This window comes from Palaemon carinicauda, chromosome 23, assembly GCF_036898095.1.
Source record: "Palaemon carinicauda isolate YSFRI2023 chromosome 23, ASM3689809v2, whole genome shotgun sequence".
Taxonomy (NCBI): Eukaryota; Metazoa; Arthropoda; class Malacostraca; order Decapoda; family Palaemonidae; genus Palaemon; species Palaemon carinicauda.
In genome coordinates, this window is record NC_090747.1 from 86,942,561 (window position 1) to 86,960,060 (window position 17,500).

General features: G+C 32.5%; 1 protein-coding gene across 1 annotated transcript in view; it reads right to left on the bottom strand.

Annotated features, from left to right (window-relative positions):
* The window catches only part of LOC137616980 (roundabout homolog 2-like), a 792,816-nt gene that overhangs the window by 253,308 nt on the left and 522,008 nt on the right, over positions 1–17,500 (bottom strand).

Consider the following 17,500-nt stretch of genomic DNA (forward strand, 5'->3'; position numbering starts at 1 on the left):
TGCATCAGAGAGGATATGAGGGAAAAGAGCATAGATGAAAACATGGTATATGACAGATAGAGCTGGAGAATACTGGCTAAAAACAGTGACCATATAAATGGGCATATAATACTATAAAGAAGAAAGAAACTCGTATGAGAGAGAGAGGAAGAGAGAGAGAGAGAGAGAGAGAGAGAGAGAGAGAGAGAGAGAGAGAGAGAGAGATATTTGCCCAATTTCCATTGCAGATAATTTCTCTTACAAATAAGCATAAAAAAATAAATTAATTTAGCCGTAGGACATGAGACGCTTTCCTGAATCAACTGCCGTAGAACTAAAACTGCAATAAATTCTGAGGTTTTTGTTAAAACTTTGAAACTTTAACAAGCTCTTCAGAGTTTTCCTGTTTCAAATTTCGATAATTCAGCTCGGATATTGTCGAAGTTATTCAATACCAAAGTCTAAAGAAGAATAACAATAACTAAAAAATATTATACAATTACTGAAAATTTTGGATAGCAATACTCATATAGTTTATAGATAACATTTCTCAAGATAAACTTATCAATGCTTCCGCCCTTTTCATATCGTTAAAATACTCGTAATGATCACACTATCAGCACACGGAAACCTTTAACTTTACTCGAAGAATTTGGAATAAAACTGAAAGCAATTCGTTCTTCGACTTTCTTTGGCTAAAATAAATTTCTTTTAGAACAGTGACATAGATGGCCCTCTGGAACGTCCATTCCCCAAAATTGTTATAATCATTTAAGGCCAAAGTCTCGAGTATGAAAAGTATATGAGTAAACGCATCATAATGATAATAAATTGTCCAAAGAAAACTGAGTATGATCACGAAAACGTAATAATAATAATAATGATAATAATAATAATAATAATAATAATAATAATTATAATGATAATAATAATTATAATGATAATAATATTAATAATAATAAAATAGTAATAATAATAATAACAGTAATAATAATAGCAAAGCTCTATAATGTAATACTTTGCTAAATCTACAGTTGATTAAACAAATTGTTAATGTATAATTTATGAATAATGTAAAATTCTGTTACCAGAGAGAGAGAGAGAGAGAGAGAGAGAGAGAGAGAGAGAGAGAGAGAGAGAGAGAAAGAGAGAGAGAGAGAGACGAAATTCAAGTAATTTTAAAAAGGTTAATAGAAAAGAAACAACAAAAGGTTACCCCCCAAAAATGAAACTATTAAACATTTCCATTAACACTGAAAAAAATAATACTGTCACAAACTTGAAAAAACTAACATAATAACCCCGCTTTAAAACTTTGTAAAATACACTTTGAATGGGCGCGAATAAAAGGAGGAAAAAAATGAGAGAAAATAGTGTTTCGGGATCTGCCTTAATGTGATGGTTTAAGCCTCATTTCTCGCGCGCTTTAGGGAACACCGAGGCATACGCACCGCAGCATAATTCTCAAAGCTCATTCAAGAACAGCACTCAAGTTGTCCCTGCCGTCTACTTGTTAATATTGCTCTTCAACTTTTTATGAGTGGCATCGCTGCTATTCACCCCCACCCCCCTCCACACCCACCTTAACAAAGGGGGGATTCCTCCCCTCCACTATCCCATCTCCACTTCCCGTCCCTCATTCTTCATTCCATGTCCCCCCAGTCCTCAGAAATCTAAACCATTTCCCCCATCTCATCTCACACCCTCTTTCATTCATTCAGCTGAATAGATGCCAGTTACCATTTTTCTCCTTTTTTATACTTTCCAGTTTTAATCAAGCGTTCATACAAGAATTTTATTGATTCTAAAATTGAAACTGCCATGGAAATTGGTTGTTTCAACACTGAAAAAAAAAAAAATTCTTTTGTATGTCATAAATATATCTATATATACATTTTAATTATAAACTGAAATTTCTTTTCCTCACATTCCTTAGTCATGGAATTTTTGCTTTTTGAATGACAGATACGGATGCTAAAACAAAAATGCTAGTTATTACGTGGAACCGAAAAGATAAACCAAACTCGATACTTGTCAGTCGGCTGAGAGTTCGATTCCCAAAAAATGGTAGGAATGATCAGACAAATAGGATTTGGACACACGAGTCATTCAAATAAGAACTTTTCAATACCGCATACTTCCGAATTTGATATTACGTTTTTTTTTCATATTAATAACAGCTCCTAAATCTTACATATTTTGCAAAGTTATATGAAGTTTTCTTTATTTTCAATACTTTTACAAATATTGCATATAAAAAAAAAAATATTCTCGTCGTGCATTTCACGACTACTTTACCAATGTACTAAGACTTACAAGTCTTAAATATTTAATATGGTTATCCTACTCCTTGTTTATTTTACGAACCTGTTACAAGTCTTGCATAACATAAGGAGCTATTCTAAGTCCTATATATTCTAATATGCTACCCAAATCTAAGGTCCGTATATTTTAGTATAACAACCCCAAGTCTTCCATCCCCGAAAAATAGTATATGTTGAGCTAATTTAAGAACTAAAAGGATTAGATTTAACTCAATTTCTAATATACCATATGAAATTTCTTGAACATCGGAGACCATTTTATAGAATTTTGGGATATTCACGGTTTCTAGGAATTACGACGTATTGGGACTCAGTAAAAATTGTAAGTGTCTATCTATAATTTACTTTTAACTATCAATAATTACTTTCATTCCTTCTTGATTATTTTTGGACCAGATCCGTGAGAGTCGAGTTTGACTCAGTACGCTGGTTAATCTCCCCATTTTAGTTATATAAACAATTTTTTGGACACAACACATCTATTTATAATTGTTTTATCAGTTTATCTATTAGTTGATAATTACAATTACAACCAAATAAAAAGAAATGTCCCTGTCTCGCAATCTGTTGGGCCGAAATTAGAGCCCGCTTAAGCTCGATAGATTCTAGCATTGTCTGCAGTCTCAACTTTCTGGTGAGCTGGGAATGGAAGGTACTGTATGTGAGAGCTCTTAGGCCTTTCCTCGTTCTAGCTTGATGGAGAGAGGCTTGGGCAGTCTCTAGGACGCTGTATATCCCCTCGCTTCTGCCATGCACGAGCAAAAAAATAAATTGTAAATAAAATGCTGATTGCACTTAAATAAAACTGGCTAATCTCTCCCCCAAGAATATTCTAAACTAGGCTTTGATAAACGCACTCCCTATGACTATATAAAAATTACAATAAAGTCTTCACATAAAAATCGCTAGTGTGTATCCCCATAAAATCAAGCACTGTCACGATGTAAACAAACAAACCTTGTCTTGAACTAAACAAAACCATTCTGCATCCTTACAGCAACATTCATTCCGCCTTCATATAAACCATCCCTTCTTCCATCTCCATACAAACATAAACACACCCATTATCTTGAGAGCAAACGTGGCGATTGCCTCTAGATAAACACGCTCATTCTGTCTCCATATAGACAGGCCACGTTAGAATGCCGGAAAATTAAATTTCACTAAGGCGATAGAGATCCCCTCGGGGAAATCATGCACCCGACGAACGCGGAAAGTTTAGTGGATAATTCCATTGGATTGCTGAATTCACGTGGATGAAATTTCTCTTTCCGATTAAAAACAACATGGCCCGGAGGAAAGGCCTTCGCATTCCTTAAAACCACATGAAATAATACAATAATAAATGATATATTCGTAAGATACCAGTCATCTCTCTCTCTCTCTCTCTCTCTCTCTCTCTCTCTCTCCTTAAAGCCACATACGATAATATATGATATTTTCGAAACAAACAAGTTCTCTCTCTCTCTCTCTCTCTCTCTCTCTCTCTCTCTCTCTTTTTCTTAAAGCCACATGCAATAATAAATTACATTTTCGTAACAAACCAGTCATATCTCTCTCTCTCTCTCTCTCTCTCTCTCTCTCTCTCGTAAGGGAGGATGGTGATAAGCCTATACATTTCCATACATTTATTCCAAACAATTTGTGTGCAAGTATTTGTGAATGATGGGTGAAAGTAGTGAGTTTAAGAGTGAAAATATGAAAAGTAGATGGAAGTAACATTACGTCTGAATAGGAATATAGGTTGAAATAAAAATTGAAAAAGTCTTTGTGATTTTTTATTATTATTTTTTTAAATTTTTTTTTTACATAAAACGCAAAGACCTTTAGCACACCAAGTTGGACTAGATGGTAACATTACAGTTTTCGCATTTAAAATCAAGTGAGTGAGAGAGAGAGAGAGAGAGAGAGAGAGAGAGAGAGAGAGAGAGATAAGAGAGCAAATGTTAAACTAACGAAGGAAAATCATAATGGACGGACCAATAACTCAAGTATAAATAATGTTAATATATTTCACCTACGACCCCCACCTTCCTGACTCCCTTTCTCTCTCTCTTCAGACAAAACAACCGGACCCAAAACGTAAAACAATCGGCAAATAAGCGCATAAACACGTTCTTCTGAATTTAAAAAAAGCAACGGGCCACCATTATTATCAATTTGCGTCAGGCACACGCAAATCATATTCCATTTCCAGCGTTTGAAACGGCAACGGAATCCCACGTAAATATTTCCCAGTGGACTACTTGAACTGAGAAATGTTAGCGCATGTGTGTGTATATATATGCGCACGTTCTGCTGCCCTTTTATTAAAGTTGCCCAGTCACAGGAGAGAGAGAGAGAGAGAGAGAGAGAGAGAGAGAGAGAAACTGCAAAAGAATATATGTAAAGTAACGGAGAGGGAGAAATGGTAAGACATGAAAGTTAACATAAAAGATAAAGCGAAATGAAAAAGGAAAAGAAAATATGACTCAAAATCAAAGAGAGAGAGAGAGAGAGAGAGAGAGAGAGAGAGAGAGAGCAAAAGGATGTATTTTAAGTACTGGTGATGAAGTGATAAGACGTGAAAGTTAAGATAAAAGATAAAGCGAAATGAAAAAGGACAAGAAAATATGACTGAAAATCAAATAAGGATGAGAGAGAGAGAGAGAGAGAGAGAGAGAGAGAGAGAGAGAAAGAGAGAGGTTAAGTAATGGTGATGAAGTGATAAGACGTGAAGAGTTGAGGTAAAAGATAAAGCGAAATGAAAAAGGAAAAGAAAATATGACTTACATTCAAAGGATGTATATGAGAGAGAGAGAGAGAGAGAGAGAGAGAGAGAGAGAGAGAGAATATGGTTTTACCCAAGTACAACTCTAAATTCTGGAAACTCGCCGACTACGCATTGTCACCGGAAAAAAATAGAACCGTTTAACCGATTTCCATTTGAGTAACTAGAACTGGATGATCCCACAAAATAAAAAAGTTATCCCGATGTAATTAGAGTTCAACGCCAAACGATCTGACTGCTTGTAATTCTAATTATTTTTGGGGAAGGCCAGGCACGCCATTTAATTAGGACGTGTCAAAGTAAATTCGGGGGGAAAAAGTTAACATTACTACTACAACTCCTGGTGGCGGGAGTATAAACAAATTTTGCAGGAAAACATTAGGTTGGAGCAAAAAAATAATTACCTGTCTTAAACCCGGAGGAATGGTGGGGGGGGGGGTTAAAAGCATTTTTGTTTATATTTCAGTAAATACTAAGTTCATTTTATAGAAGAACTACAAAACATCAACCTATAAGATCAGATATGTTCATGAAGATTTCTTAATAAAACGTACATTACTTCAAACGTATCGCAAAAAGCTATGAACAAGAGTTTATCAGTGATAACTTACTCGAAACAATACGTTGAAATAGTTACATATTACCTAGAAAATGACTGTTATAGAATCAACCATCATATAAAAACTGCACACACACACACATATATATATAAATAAATAAATATATATATATATATATATATATATATACATATATAGATATATATATATATATATATACTGTATATATGTAAATATATATATATATATATATAATCTGAGAATAGTTAAACTGAGCTAACTAGCTGGCTACAAATTGCAAATTAATATATACACACAAATAGAGCAATAAACATATTACTTTTCCCTAAATAACAAAAGACGGAAAAATAAGATTGAAAAATTAAACACTAACCTAAAGTTGCTTACGGTTCCACCAAAATAATAAAATAATGCACAAAACAACTGAAACACTTCAACAAACTTCCTGGTTTCTTTGAAAGTGAGATTGGCCTTCCTTTATCTTTATGAAGCTTCATAAAACTGTAGAGCATTTTACTTCATGATGAAAAAAGGATTCGAAAATATATTTCTAATCAAAAGTAAAGTTCTTCCAGAGAAGGTACTTCTTAATTTTGAAATGCAGAGAATAAACGTGAGATCCTATAACCTCTAATTGAATTAAATTCTGTCTAGGAGTAAATGTATAATAAACAAAAATAAAATGAAAGATAAATTTAGAAGGTAAATACAGAATCATCCATATTCTAAGAATAAAGTGTAAAATATAATTCAATATTCTGAAGACCTTCCTCAATAAAAAATTTAAAAATGTAAGAAATTAAATGAAAAAAAAATAAATAAAAAATAAAATATGCAAACAAGTTTATGCAATTATTAATAAAGGAAGTAAAAGACCAAGTTCATTTAGGATATTAGATTCATTTAGAATATCCATCTCATAAACGTGGAATGTTTAAAATTTAGATTAAAGTGGCCAGCGAGCTTTTATAATTATTCTCCTAAATTAATCCCGGCCAGCATTCTCGACCACTCTGGATTAAAATCTAAAGAGAGGCAAATTCATAAACATTGCCAGATTCCTCTAGGGGAAAAAAAAAAAACTTTTTAAGTTAACCTAAAATGGGTAAATTATTAAAGAATACATATTACACAATAACACGGAATGATTTACAATGAGAAGCAAATCTAAATTTGAATGACTTTTAGATTTTAGTTTTCCATGTTAATTAACAAATACAAACACACACAGACACACACACACACACACACATATATATATATATATATATATAAATACTATATATATATATAAATATTATATATATATATATATATATATATATTTATATACATATATATATATATATATATATTGTATGTACGTAGATGGAGAAAGCTAGCCAGAAACATCGACCCCACATAAAAGTGGGAAAGGATGCAGACAAAGAAGAAGTATGTGTGTATATATGTACTGTATTTAGATATACTATACTTACTTGATTTCCAGAATAAAGAACGGAAAATATCGGCTCACATTTGTTTAAAAAATAGAGATCGTGTATGGACAGTAAATGTTTGACGTTTGTACATGAGACAATTAATGGGCGACAATCACCAAGCAATGCAAGAACTGCTGAAAGTTTAGAAAGGGTTTCAAAGAATGGAAGGCAATCAAGTGAATGCTCACGTGCAGCTAAGGAGGTTTCTTTGTAAGTATGTATTTTTTGCTTAGATACCTTTCAAATTCAAAAGTTCCAGGATGAATGTGGTGTTGGCTACTTTTATTCTTTCGTACAAAATTTCGCTCATAATAAGGAAAATCATTTATCTTTCTTTAGATATGAAAGCCTGTTTTTATTCCAAACACAAGTAGTGGCTTATTGGAAACATCCCTGTCTGACGATCGCCAGACTGGGGTTCGAGTTCCGCTCAAGCTCGATAGTTTTTTGTAGTGTATGCAATTTCACAATCCTTATAAGTCATCAGCAGCCACTACCTGGTCCTCTCTGGTCCTAGCTTGGATGGAGAGAGGGTTTAGGTGCTGATCATATTTTTATATGGTTAGTCTCTAGGGTATTGTTCTGCTATTCAAGTCTTTGTTACTGTTCCTTGCCTCTGCCAATCATGAGTGGCCTTTAAACCTTTAAGGCACACCAAATCCATTTATCTCTCTCTCCTTTTCGTAAGTCTTTGAAACCTCACTTCAATAAAACTTGTATAAGGCTAGAGAGTATCCATTCCGATGCATACTTTTCTTCTTAAAAGTTCTGCAGTGACATGCCGAAAGTTTCCCAAGAGGAGGATCTCTATCAATGTCATATCCGTAGGAATTTCTAGAATTCTGCTGCCACGTTCCGCTGACGAATTAGATATGACTGTAAGGCCAACCATAAGAAAATATGAGATCATATAAAAATTCATGCACTAACGCTTTAAGAGATAGGTGATGTGACCAATAGCTATAACAATGTGAAAAAAAAAATAATGAAAAGACAATCAAAGATTTATGAGAAATTAAATAAAAATTTTCGAAATTGTTTGTATAATAGAACGTTACTTTTGTATTGGGAAGACACGAGGTTAGAGTGCCCACTTAACATTTCTTAAAACTGTCCTACTATTGCATCTTTTTTTTTTTTTTAAATAAATTCAAATCTAAGAAATTGTAATAATGTGGATGAAAATTATTTTAATTGTTCGGGTAAGCTTAAGCACGAAAAGTCGGACTTCTAAATAACATAGTGATGAATAATTATGGATAATCTTTTCAACAACGATTGACTGAAACCGGAAAAGGGCATAATTAGAGTTCAAGCCTCAACTGTGCGTTTCCACATCGCTATATTCTTATTATTATTATCAATTGCCAAGCTACAACCCTATTTGGAAAAGCAGGATACTATAAGCCCAGGGGGCACAACAGGGAAAATAGCAAAGTGAGGAAAGGAGACGAGAAAAAATGAAATATTTTAAGACCGGTAACATTAAAATAAATATCTCTTATTTAAACTATAAAAATTTTAAAAAACTAAAGGAAGAGCAATAAAAAAGAATAGTGTTCCCGAGGGTACCCTCAAGCAAGAGAACTCTAACCCAGACAGTGGAAGACATTGTTACAGAGGCTATGGCACTACCCAAGACTAGAGAACAAAAGTTTGATTTTGAAGTGTCCTTCTCCTAGAAGAGCTGCTTACCATAGTTAAAGAGTCTCTTCTATCCTTACATAGAGTAAAGTAACTACTGAACAATTACAGTGCAGTAGTTAACACCTTGGGTGAAGAAGAATTGCTTGGTAATCTAAGTGTTGTCAGGTGTATGAGGACAGAGGATGATATGTAAAGAATAGGCCAGACTATTCCGTGTGTGTGTAGCGAAAGGGAAAATGAACCATAACCAGAGAGAAGGATCTAATGTAGTACTGTCTTGCCAGTCAAAGGACCCCATAACTCTCTAGCGGTAGTATCTCACCTTGTGGCTGGTGCTCTCTAAACAAAAAATGTCATAATTTCTAATAACAGCCTTTCAAGGGAATTATCTTTTATATTCTACAGTTTCTAAACATTTGATCTCTGTGATTCAATATTTAAGTATGACACTGGTGTTACAAAAGGAAATATCATCGTTTTGATGATGTCTTTAAAAATGACATGAAAAAAAGGGTGTGTATATTTTCACAGCAAAACTAATGTCGATGCTGGTTTCGGTTTATACCATAAAACTCACTTTACAAAATGATTTAGGTAATCATGCATGTTTAAAAACACAAGGTCAAAGACAAGGAATTTAGAAACGTGTATAGAATATATAAACTAAAAGAATAACTAATTAGTATTCTTTGTAAAATAATATGGATTTTGCTGCTACACCAGATCAAAATAAGAAAAATTAAAATTACCCCGAGGGAAACTGCCCTACCTCTCATCTACTAATATAATAATAATAATAACCAGTATTGTCTGCTCGAAAACTCTCTCTCTCTCTCTCTCTCCCTCTCTCTCTCTCTCTCTCCCCCCGACACACCAACGCTTGAATATATATCACAAAAATTAGAAAGTAAAAATGTAACCTTTACACTGCTAATCTCGCGGGATTTGACAACACGTTCTCACTCCCCAAAAAATCTGACATAAACCTTAGCGGAAACAGCCACCATAAAAGTAGAGATGACCTCACTAACACCAATACCACTCGAGTAAATAACCAGAAATCTGAAGGAAAAAATACCTCCAAATTGAGGAAGAGTTGACCATCCACGACGCGAAAGGGTACTCGAGTGAAGGCATATTGGGCAGAAGCCATATGACGACAGGAGAATGGCAGGACTAACAATATTTTTACTCTCCTCCATCAAGAGAAATATTGATCTGATTGCCTTGTTGCGCCCGAGGATTTTAAGGAATACCTCGTTCTCTCGATGTTGTTTTATTTTTTGTTTTTTTGTTCGTCGTTTCGAAACTAGACAATAGATGGCTCTCCCCTTGCCTTTTCATTTCATCGCTGCAAAGGATTACATATTTCAAATGGATATATCAAGCATAAAAGAACGGAATTAATCTCCGGATTTATGAACTGCAACGTGGAAATGTGAAGTTTTTTGCCCAGGAAAAAAAAAAAAAAAAAAAAAAAAACTGAGGTAATTGATAAAGAGCAAACTTGAAGTCTGGTGAATTACCTACAATTTGAAATTAGGTAATCAATGAGGGAACATGTTATCAATAAGAGAAGACATGTGATCAAACTTTGGTTTAAATTGTTTTGATTTCATTTTGTAATCACAAGAGCAATTGGCCGATATGTTGCATTGCGCTTTCCTTGTTCCGTTCTTCTTTGATTTCATAAAGGCTTCTAAAAATATATATAAAATGGCATTATTACTAGGGATGCTTTCAAAATATTTCTCAGGAATCGAAATATATATCATATGCAAACTTGATCTTCCATGAAAAGTAACTTGAAGAACTAGTTTCATCCCGAGAGTAACCTCTCTCTTTCTCTCTCTCTCTCTCTCTCTCTCTCTCTCTCTCTCTTCATTATCTTGATTTCTTTACTCGAAGATATTTTCTAAATACGAATGGCGCATTTTCTAATCTTTCTCTTTTCCAGCTTTCTAAAAGTTCCCCAAAAACCGGAGGTAATTTCTAAGACATGCGGACCCTTTCATACTTGTGCAGTATCTGATATCGATAATTCCAATACATTTACAAAAGAAGCCTAACTCAAAAGTTTTCATGTTTCGGCAAAAACTTCTGGGAGAAGAAAACGGATTCAGCAGCAAGCCATCCTTCATACCGAACAGTTGTTCTATTTCGAAGTTTCCTTGAAAAATGCCGGAGTTTCTCATTATTATTCGGAAGAAAATGAAAAGGTATTTCGAACAGCTCCGCAAAGACATGTCATCAGAACTTCAGATACACTTACTTGATTTTCTAATAAAAATATAATACATTGGTAGATTAAAGTACATAAAATCAAATAAAAACAAAATACATCGGAAGACTAAAATGAAAAAAAAAAAAAAACTCAATACATTGGTAAATTAAAATACACAATATTTATCATATACTAGCATTAGTTCTAAAATACAATGAAAAAAATAATTCAATGATATACGTCCAATATTTGAATGTAACACATGACAACTAAAGTAATATCACTCTCCCTAATAGAATGAAAATGATAATACCTACCTTGTATCTGAGAAGGGATATATCTCCCTTACAAAAGAATTACACTTTCTACATATCGAACACAAATATCGTTGTTAAAATGAAAGAAATAACTTGTATTAAAAGGCATATTGTAAGGAGAAGAACACGACAATTGACAGGGGAATCTAAGGATGCCAAGTAACTTTCTCAAAACATAATACTCGGTAGAGCTGTATTTTGAATCATACATTGGGATCCAAAACGTATTTACTGTAAGAGATTAATCAATAAAATTAGCACTAAACTTGGTTGACAGTAAACAATGCGTCCATTTCTTATTTTAGACGCATATAAACGTGCGCAAATTATGGCTAAATATTTAGATAGATATGCACGCACACGCACACTCCTCTCACCAGGGCATGACTACTTCCTCTGGCCCCTACCCGAGGGACGGAGAGACCTAGCGTCACAGAAAAGAAATATATATATATATATATATATATATATATAAATATATATAGATATAATATTATATATATATATACATACATACATTATATATATATATATATATATATATACTGAAACTTGTTCTTTATTATATACGGGGATTGTTGTATAGTTTCTATTGCTGAAAAAAATACCTTACGACGGTCTAATATTGCTCCAAGATATGATTAGTGATATGTTGAAGAGTATAATCCCATTAGGCCATAAATAAGAATAACCACCTGCATGTTAAATGGTAAACTTCAATGGCCAGGACCTACTTAGAAAAACATTTGGATCTGAACAACGTGAGGATGTACCGAATTAGTCCAGAGATACCTCTCCTCATGTCTTAGAAGCCCTTACAATACATAACGAAGTACAATACTAAAACTAAAGTACTGTCAGAGCCTGGTATTATCTACCGGTTCTAGTTTCCTCTGATCTATCATTTTCACTCATTCGTGAGGGGATAAGGTTGCGCTCACCGCTTATTTGATTTTTATCGTTATTTCCTAGAGATTTATTGAACAAATATCGAGATTATAAATACTAAGTTATAGTCTCAAAAGGCACTTGTAGTGTTTGACTTAAGATAAAGAAAATCAATTTATGTGGGAATCTTTTGAGAAAAAAAAAGTGAAATTCGTGCTGTACATTTTTGTAAAACCAGTAGAATTATCAAAATATTACTGTGATGTGAAATTTACACTGTTGGTGGAATTCTTCAGATCATCCATTTTTTACTATCTTTATCATAACTACGTGATTGACGAGAGCTTCCAAAATATTTTAAGTGACCACAAATAAATGTTAGGTAACTGGCAGATAACTATAATAGTTCAGATACCACAGCATTCCCTTTTGTCAAATACTGTCGGTACAGTGGCTCACCAGTGACACATTTCCTGATCGAGAGAGGAAACGTATCACTCAAATGTCAAGGAAGAAATCGTCCAAATCCCTTGGATGGTTGGTAGGCCCAGATTTTTTTCAGGCCAACCTACAGTGTTATATACATATATGTCGATCTTTAAGGCAACTTTACGCACTTGTGGCAACAATTATTTCAAGGTAACAGTTTTCTTGTTTTCTATATATTTTCTAGCCTTCAAAATTACAGTTTTGAAAGAAAAGACCAAATTTGTTTATATGTTGTTCCTTTTATTCATCTTTTCCGACAGCTGTTTCAGCCGATAACTAATGGCTTTCGTCAGGGCATTACAATACATAAATCATTACTCTCGTATAATGGGCATAGCATTCATACAAACAAAAATTAGAAGACCTCTAAAAGCATACAAAAAATAACATTTATGAAAATTTAATAGTTTGTACAAATTTTACTAAAATGCTTTTGAAGACATTCGTACTTAACTGAAGTTTTAAACGAAGGAACGTTTCTCGAGAACCTGAGGAATGTGTTTAGGGGCATTAAACAGTGACTGCCAGCATCTATAGATTTTTCACCTCCGGACGTCTTCCCGTTCAGTCACTGCTCGAAAAGATGCATGGCAATCTTAATCAATGAAATTATATCTTTGTACAAATGCCCTGACGAAAGCCATTAGTTATTAGCTGAGACAGATCACATCAAAAGCTAAATAAAATATCACCTTAGTAACATATTTCGTTTTTTCCTTCAAAATTCTAGCCCAGAAGACAAGAAAAGATACAGAAAAGTGTTGTGTTAGACGAATGGATGCTACAAGGTCTTTAAGAATTAATACATACATACACACACACACACACACACATATATATATATATATATATAGAGAGAGAGAGAGAGAGAGAGAGAGAGAGAGAGAGAGAATTTTGATATCAAAAGAGAGGAGGCTATATGAAAGCACGACAAAGGTGAGTGATTCAGCGTGACTTCTGTGTTGAAATGTGAAGCGGGTAATGCTTTAAACTATCCCGTGGGAGGTGTATGTATGATTGAATTATCAAAGAACAAATACATTAATGAATATCCTCTTGCTTTTCTGTGTAGTCAAAATCCATTTTGAAAACGGCCCAGTGTTAATACATATTATCTTTCCGTTATATCTTTTTTTAAAGGTCTTCAAAGTAATCCATATATTAAAACTTTAAGCGAAAAATACTTTTTTCTAATGAATTGGAAGCATCGATTTCCTTACTACATATCTTCCTACTGATCATATAATTCTTAGAAGCATAACAATAAATTTCACAAGCTACAATGATGCTCCAAAAATGACAGCATACCTGACCATCAAAACCCTAATTGTTTTTGTTTTAAGTCGACTCAATATTGAAACTTTCTTATTATAGACTCGCAAGCGAGCAAAAACACTGATCAAAGCACTTGTTTATTTTTGTTTACCCAGCTGCCTGGGCTAGGACTGAACATAGGTCATCAAATTATTGCTTTTCAATATATCGAATATCTATGGCCATTTTCGCGTCAATGTAAAGAGTATATAGGAAAGGAGACAGCACTGATTGTGTTTTTTTTATCATTAAGAGTTATTAAGTTTCATACCCTAACAAGAAGTCTATAATGCTGTGCATAATTATTGCATATTATGTGAAACGTTTTCATGAAAGGAACTCATCATAATCAATAAAGCGCTAGATAAGGGTTTAAAAAGGTATCTCTTTTACACATAATTCTCTTATATTAAGTAGTATCTCTTTTACACATGATTCTCTTATATTAAGTAATTCACTGATGTACATACTTGAGCGTCTATTAGCTTCTTTAATTATTTTGTTCCATAAACATGAAAAGAATGATCATTTGTAACCAATATAAGGTAATTTATGATTAATCTCGACCATCCTTATATTGTAGTTAGCCACTGAAGAAGACTCAAAAAAAAAAAAAAAAAAACACCCTAAGATTCTCCAACCTGTCATTCATGTCTTGAACATTATCGGCTCTTGGCATTGACCTAATACCTCTGTGATCTATTTTGAGAGTCAAATATTATTTTTCCCGTCGTCTTTCAATACGCAAATACGCCTTTTTCCCGTTTTTTTAAGTATAACAAATATACATAAATAAATAAGAGAACTTAACATACATAACGAATTGTTGCTAAATAAGTAATTTCTCACTATGGCAATCGTATTAACGAAGAACCTTAAACGTCGACGATGCATTACATTTAGAATAGAATATTCCCTCTATGAAAATGTTAAGGAAAATATTAATATGCTTATTAAAGGGAGGAAATTCCACACGTAATTGTTTACATTATATAATCTAGATGTAAAAATGTCATTTATGTTTTATATATATATATATTATATATATATCTGTATATATATATATATATATATCTGTATATATATATATATTATATATATAAAATAAGATACATATAATATATATATATATATATATATATAAAAATAAGATACATATAATATATATATATATATATATAATTATATATAACTTACATACACGCATACATACATAAAGCATAACCAGAAATACACAACATAAAATAAACGTAGGGATAAAAGCCCATCAAATTAAACACACAAACACACACCGTAAATTACCTTGAGGCAAAGAGAAATAAAAAATAAACACTAATGGATCCAGGTGCTCTTACTGACAGAACGCGGAGCACTGATACACATAAATTTACGACCGCGAAGTTAATGACCTGGATAGGTTTTTAATGTATCTTTCTGAGTACATTCATTCCACATTCACCGTCAGCATTCAGCGCACCACCTAATGGAATTCAAAAGGGCAGCCTCCATTAAATTCCACTGTATGGGTTATAGAGCAATTTCATTCACACCGTCATTTTCGGCTATCTCTATTCGGCTGTCCATCGAGCTTTAAAAGCATTATCGCTTGAACTAGATATGTGGGAATCATAATTCTTTTAATATAAATATTGGTTTAGGGTTTTATGGTGATTGAATTTCCTATATATTTTAGGACAGGTATCCTGATTTACTTTTGTAAAAAAGAAGTTTACCTTATATTTTAAGGTTTGTGAACTGCTTTCAAACGTAACATGACAGATTGCCTGCTTTTCCAACTAGAGTTGTAGTTTGCCTAATAATAATAATAATAATAATAATAATAATAATAATAATAATAATAATAATAATAATAATAATAATAACGATAATAATAATAATGATAATGATAATAATAATAATAATAATAATAATAATAATAATAATAATAATAATAATACTAATACTGATACTACTAATACTACTACTACTACTACTAATAATAATAAATAAATAACAAATAATAAATAATAATAATAATAATAATAATAATAATAATAATAAAAGGAATATTCTTTTCTCCACAATAAAATTATGAAAAGCTCTGTATAAAAAAAAATTTTCATAAAAAGGATAGAAAAAAATACATAATTTTTTTAATCTCCAATATATCTTACTTGAATGAAATGCAGAAGGGCAATGCGTTAAAAAGTAACCCCAATAAACGGTGTTAACTTATAACCATTAGCTACGTTTAACATTTGCTAAAACTGCAAAAACAAAATGACCCAATCATTCGAATAACAAAAAAAAAAAAAATATAAAACACTTAAAAAGTTATTTATAAGCTACGAACTAGGTCAAAATGCTCTAAAAAAAATGACTATCCTCAAACGGTAACATCTGCCTTAACTAGCCTATGTAAAAAATAAAAATCTGAATTGAGAGACCTCATATATCAGGAAAAATTGCTTTGATTTTCATAAAATTTTCTATACGTTTACATATGAGAACACTATATGAGAGCGTTATATATATATATATATATATATATATCAGGAAAAAATGCTTTGATTTTCATAAAATTTTCTATACGTTTACACAAGAGAATACTATATGAGAGCCTTTCATATATAAATATATATATATATATATATATATATATATATACTGTATTTCTTCGAGGCTGAGTGGTATGGTCAATGTCTATACAGGAATCCTGGACCAGGCTTCGAAACCCGGTCGGTCAGATACTATAGTCTTCGAGTGATTTCGCCTCTGATCCCGAGGTAGTTAAGAGAATCCAGACTTTAATGTATTAATATATATGGCTTATTTGAAATATGCAAAGCACGTTTAAATGTGCAAAATTTATCATGAAAAAAAAAATATATATATATATATATATAACACACATATACATATATATATATATATATATATATATATATAAATACACAGAAATCAACAGCAAACTTCAAATTTTACTATCACTTCCCAACAATGATTACATTACGCTTGATGGAAACCATGTCAATTCAAAACCGAAACTTTCCATAAGACTTATCATCAAATCCTGGCAAATGTGACAAAGTGTCAAAAACACCGGTGGGAGACTTTTGCCTTTTCCACCTCTTAGAGAGAGAGAGAGAGAGAGAGAGAGAGAGAGAGAGAGAGAGAGAGAGAGTGCTAGTGGAAGGACACTGAAAAAGATGTTTATGAAAATAAAGAAACTCTGGGAATTATATTTAAACTTCCCTTTTCATTACTAATAAATCTCATACAAATATTATTATTATTATTATTATTATCATTATTATTGATAGTTGCTAAGCTACAACCCCAGTTGGAAAAGCAGGATGCTATAAGCCCTAGGGCTCGAACAGGGAAATACAACAGAAGCAATAAAAAGGCTATATAATTATGCAAGTTACCGAATCAGTGAAGTGAATAATTACACAGCTGAATAATTATATCAGCTACTTGACT